Below are 6,000 nucleotides of genomic sequence, written 5' to 3'. Positions count from 1 at the left end.
GCTGAACATTTCCCTCTCTTCCTCATCGTTAATGCTTACAGAAATTGGGACCTTGTCATCTTTCAGTCCCATGTCATCTGAATCTTGTGGTGTTTCTATCATGGGGTGTTTTGGATGTGTCAGCTTGTATTGCTTCAGGGTTTTCATTAACTATAAATTTAGCCATTGCTTCAACACCTCTTGTTTTGGTTTTAAATGTTTTCTTGGTTGAGCTCCACCAGTCAATGTTATTTCATATTGGTGGGGAGCTCTTTAGATTTTGTTATGAAATTTAGAATAATTATGAACTGGTTACTGGTTTCACAATCCTGCAAACAAACACCTGCAAATTCCTCCAGGGTTGTTCAGGATAAAAAGAAAAACACAACTATTTATTCAATAGTTTTTATATTTACCTAACAGTTTGTACTTTGGTTCTTTGTTACAGTTTGGTATAATAACATTTTATTTAAATAGTTGTCCAGTAACTAACAAGTGAATTTTAATAACATAAGAATATATGCAAAAAAGGGTACAACTTAAGCAACTGCTACTGTAATGTTTTATTTTATATTCCTTCTTTAGTTTTAAGACAATGATTAAAATAAAAGAATAGCCCTAGCCAGTTTGGCTCAGTGGATAGAGTAGGCCTGCGGACTGAAAGGTCCCATATTCGATTCTGGTCAAGGGCACCTGCTTGGGCATCATTGATGTTTCTATTTCTCTTTTCCTCTCCCTTCCTCTCTGAGATAAATATATATATTTTAAATAAATAAAATAAACTTCAATTTTAAATATATTATTACTCAAATGCAATAAATATTTTATATGTAAAGTAACTAAACAAAAATTAATAAGCAAAAATATTACATCTTGCCCTTCACATTCTATTTCACTTTAAAAAAAAATTTAAAGACACAAATAGTAACTCCAAATTGTCACAGAGAATGACAGAGTTGAAGTAACTCAGGTTCTATTTCTTTATCTTTACAATCATTTTAAAATTTTTACTCTATGGTTTAAACCCAGGATTGGGGCAAGAACTGGTTTGAAGGTCGGCCATGCTCCCTGTTGGGCCAGACCCAGAGTTCTACCATGCTGTGGTCTCCACCTCAGCAACCCAGGACTGACTGCTGCTGGGTGTTCCTGGTGCTCTGAGGGTGGATTCTTCCCTCAGGCCACATGGGAAACAGCTGGGGAGGGCGCAGCCCTTGGCAAAATGACCAGGGATTCAGTGGGTCCATGCTCCGAGGGCGGGTTCCTGCCTCAAACCCCACCCTCACCAGAAACAGCTCCAGGAAACAGCTCAGGGGAGGGCACAGCCGTTGCCAAGACAACCCCTGCAGGACTGACTTCCTTCCACTTGGACGCTGTGGTTGTGGTCGTGATGAACACCACCCATGGTTTTTATATAAGTAGATAGATTCTGTACCGACAATGCATTCCATTATTACTTGCACCCAAGACTGACTGTTCCTCCCCACCCTTGTATACCACTGGGTGGTGTCTATCTCTGCATGCTGGCACTAGTGAAAGGAAAAATGATGGTTCAGAAGACAGAGAGAGAAAATACTAGGGCTATACCTCTGGGTAGATGAGGGGATGGAATTGGAGGTGCTAGCAGAGGGGCTGATTTAGAAAAGGGCATGAAAAGTTCACTTATTGCAATAGGTGGGAAGGCAGAGTTTATGGGTACAGATGCAGGCATGTCTCTATAGCCAAAGTATTATTTCTTAGTTTCTTTTCCAGAAATGGAATTGTATTCAGAGACTTTTCACCCCCTCACAGAGGGTGGGTGTTTGTGGAATCCCTTTAAGGTTCCTTTGTGATGGACTTTCAGTTTCTTTTGGTTTATTTTCATTGAGTTTTTTAGAGAGAGAAAGGGGGAGGGAGAGGGAGAGGGAAAAGGAGAAAGAACATGTGCCCTGACTGGGAATCAAATCTCTGGGTGTCATCCTGACACCCAACCCACTGAGCCACCCCAACCACTGCTCTTTTTTTTTATGTGAGAAAGAAACATTGATCGGCTACCTCCTGTATGTACCCTGATCTGGATCAAACCTGCAACCTGGGTATGTGCCCTGACAGGGAATTGCATTCACCACCTTTTTGGTGTACAGGACGATGCTCCAACTAAGTGAGCCACACTGGCCAGTGCTAATTTTATTTTCTTGAATACTTCGTTCATGTCTTTCAATTTATGTGCTCTTTACTGATACTAATGCTTGATTGAATATCAACTATTTTGTAAATTGGGAACTGAGAACACTATGGAATTTAGTCTCCTTTTCTGCCTCTCATCTCTGAGAGACACTGCAGGCCTGGAAGTGGCTGCGTGGTGGGTGGGAGATGGCACCCAGTTGCAGTGCTTGTCCTTTTCTGTAGGGTTTTATTTTGATATTTTTACACTACTCAGAGAGAATTCCACTGAAAGGTCAAGTGCCGTGAAAAGGACAGTTTTTAAAGGTGTGGGAAAAAGCATCTGTGAACAGTGGCATTGTTAAATGCCAAGAGCCTTCCTCTCAAGTGGATAATTTTGAGATATTCTGAAACACTTTTCAAAGGCTTCGCTAAGTACTCATTGTGGAAAAGGACAGATTCTATATTAAACTCACACTGGGACCGGAAGTGGCCTTGGGTAAAATTGTGAACAGGATGATGTTTGTCGCCCTCTTTTTATTGCCTTTCTCTCCATCCTTGGCTGCTCCACCCCATCCCCTAAACCTCCTCAAGTCCCTTGGGGTCCTCCCCTCTCCTCCTGTTTGCCTTATTGGATTGAGTGCCCGGAAAGGATATACATCAGTAACGTAGATCTTGCTGTCCTCCCCTGTAGACATTGCTTCAGCTGCATGCTTTTCAAACAGGGCTGCTCATTCTTCCTGACCCCACAGACTTCTAACTGCTTCTCTGCTTTCAGCATGGCCGTCCTCCAACCCACACTCCATGCTGCAGTCAGTGACCTGGCACGGATTACCAGCCTGCCTCAGCTTTGCCATATTTGCCCGGTTGGGTCTCTGTCTTTTGGCCAAATCGAACTGCTCTCATTTCCTCAAACCCACCATGTTCTCTCCCATGCCCCAAGCTCTGGCTTGTACCATGCCCTCTTCCTGGCACACTTTTCCTGGCCCCCTTCCCCTGTCCCTTATTCATCCCACAGATCCTAGTTTAGGGATCCCACTACAGAGAGCCTTCCCAGACTATCCCCATTCACATTAGGTCTTTTTCGTAAGTGATTTTTAGGACTAATCCCATTATATTGTAATTGCTTGTGCATTTATTTTTTCCTCCACCCCAGCTGGAATTTTGACTGGAGTGCTCTGCCCACTGATTTCCTATTTTCTGGGAAGAGGCCCAAATCCAGAGGTGGTGGTAGGTGATGGTAGTATCAGTGCCAATGCTATGGTGCTGATCCCTTAGCCAGAGCTGATAACCTATATGTTGAATAAAAAATATTGAATGAATGAGTAAATGATAGGATGAATTTGGATCAATGTACTACTTCTCCTAAGGATAGCTGCATCTTAGTCCCTAATTATTTCCCCACAAATGGGCTAGAAATTCCATTTTACATCATTTTAACAATAACTTCAAATCAATAAGATTTAATGAATGCTTTCTATTAATGGAGGGACTGTGCTAGGCACTCAGGGGGCATATAAGGATGAATAATACACAGCCTCAGTCCTTAAGAAATTTAAAATCTATCACACTTTTCCTTAATACACACACACACACGTATATATCTTCAAAGGGCTGAAAAGATTAAAATGCTTGTTTTAAATTTGATTTAATCTTGTTTGTAAAAGCTGCTAAAGAGAAGAGAAAGCAGCTTTAGCCTTTTAACACCTACTATGTGCTAGGGATCGTGTTTTTTCATTGAATACCTAACATCAGATACAGTAAGTGTTATTTCTGGTTGTGAAATGAGAGCACCTTTTGTTGAAAGTGTTTTGAACCCATCCTGTAGCTTCAGAAGGTGCTTTTTTCCTTGTAAGGATAGAGTATAAACCCAAATAAAAATGGGAGTTATTTTTAAATAGGCATATAATTTCAGTTTTACAAGATGAAAAGAGGAGATAGATGGTGGTGGTGGTGGGTGCATTACAATAAGAATATACTTAATGCCACTGAACTGTACTTAAAAATGGTTAAGATAGCAAATTTCATGTTGTGTGTATTTTACCACAATTTAAAAAAATTGTGTCTACACTAAAGAAGAGAGCCTCTCCTGACACCTTTTAACAGCTTTGTTGAGGATTAACTTATATATCATAAATCCACCTGTTTTATGTGTACAATTCGATGGTTTTTATTATAGTCACACAATTGTACAGCCATCACCACAATCAGTTTTAGAGCATTCCCGTCTTCCCCAGAAGATCCCTCAAGCCCATTTTCAGTCACTCCTTGTTCTCATCTCAGTCCCAGGCAACCACTAATCTAATGTCTGTCTCTATATATTTACCTTTTCTAGATATTTCATATAAATAGAATTCACAATGTAGGCCCTTTGTCTCTGGCTTCTTTCACTTAGTGTAATGTTTTTGAGATTCCTCCACATTGTTCATCCAGGTTCATGCATGTATCAGAATTTTATTCCTTTTTATTGTCGATAATATTCCATTCCATTATACAGCAATACCACATTTTATTTACCCATTCATCAGTTGATGGACATTTGGGTTTTCCCTACCTTTTTACTATAATCAACTGCGCTGCTATGAACATCCATGTATGAGTATTTGTGTGGAGATGTTTTCTTTTTCTAAATATATTTTTATTGATTTCAGAGAGGAAGGGAGAGGGAGAGAGAGATAGAAACATCAATGATGAGAGAGAATCATTGATCATCTGCTTCCTTCATGTCCCACACTGGGGATCAAGCCCACAACCCAGGCATGTGCCCTGACCAGGAATCAAACTATGACCTCCTGGTTCATAGGTTGATGCTCAACCACTGAGCCATGCTGGCTGGGCTGGACATGTGTTTTCATTTCTTTTGGGTATAAGTGGGATTGGTGGGTCATATGGTAAATTTATATTTAAATTTTCAAGAAACTGCCAAACTGTTTTCCAAAGAAGTTGTATCATTTTACACTTTCTTCACATCCTTGCTAATACTGGTTTGTGCCTGTCTTTTTGTTTTCTGTGTGTTCCCTCTGTTCTGTATCTCTTTTCTTTTTCCTGCCTTCCTGTTGGTTACTTGAACATTTTTTAGAACTCCATTTTGACTTATCTATAGTATTTTTGAGTGTATTTCTTTGTGTAGCTTTTTTTCATGGTTGCTCTAGGTATTACATTATACATGCATAACTTATCACAGTCAATATTTTTACTAGTACCAGTGAACAGAAGAAACCTTACCTTACTTTATCCTCCCCCACTGATAACAGAATTTGAGAACCACATGAGGCAATGTAATAAGTTTTGCTTCAAATGTCAGACACAGTAGAAAACTCAAGAGAAGGAAAGTCTATTATACTTACTCATATTTTTACTTTTTGTTCTTCTTTACTTCTTCCTGATATTCCTTCTTTTATTATTTCTTTTCTATTTCAAAAACTTCCTTAGTCCCTCTTTTAGAGTGTTTTTGCTAGTGATAAATAATCTTAGTTTTGTTTCATCAGAGAATGTTTTGATCCTCATCCCTTTTTTCTCCCCCCTGAAGGATATTTTCACTGAATATGGGATTCTGAGCTGACAGTTCTTTTCTTTCAGGCCCTTCCTTCTGACCTCCATGGTTTCTGATGAGAAATCCACTTACAGTTGAATTGTCTATTTTTCCCTCTTTTGTTCAAATTGGGTTACTTCTATTGTTCGATCTTCAAGTCATTGATTCTTTCCTTTACCATCTGTTTTGCTGTTGAGCCCTGTAAGTGTCCTAGGACTACCATAGCAAAATGCCATAAACTGGGTAACTTAAAATAACATAAATTTATTACCTTAGGTTGAAGTTTGGCTAGAAGTTTGAAATCAAGGTGTTGACATAACCATACTCCCTCTGAAACCTTTGGCAGAGAA

Source organism: Myotis davidii, unplaced genomic scaffold, assembly GCF_000327345.1.
Source record: "Myotis davidii unplaced genomic scaffold, ASM32734v1 scaffold6, whole genome shotgun sequence".
NCBI classification, from domain to species: domain Eukaryota; kingdom Metazoa; phylum Chordata; class Mammalia; order Chiroptera; family Vespertilionidae; genus Myotis; species Myotis davidii.
This window is presented reverse-complemented; position numbering follows the sequence as displayed.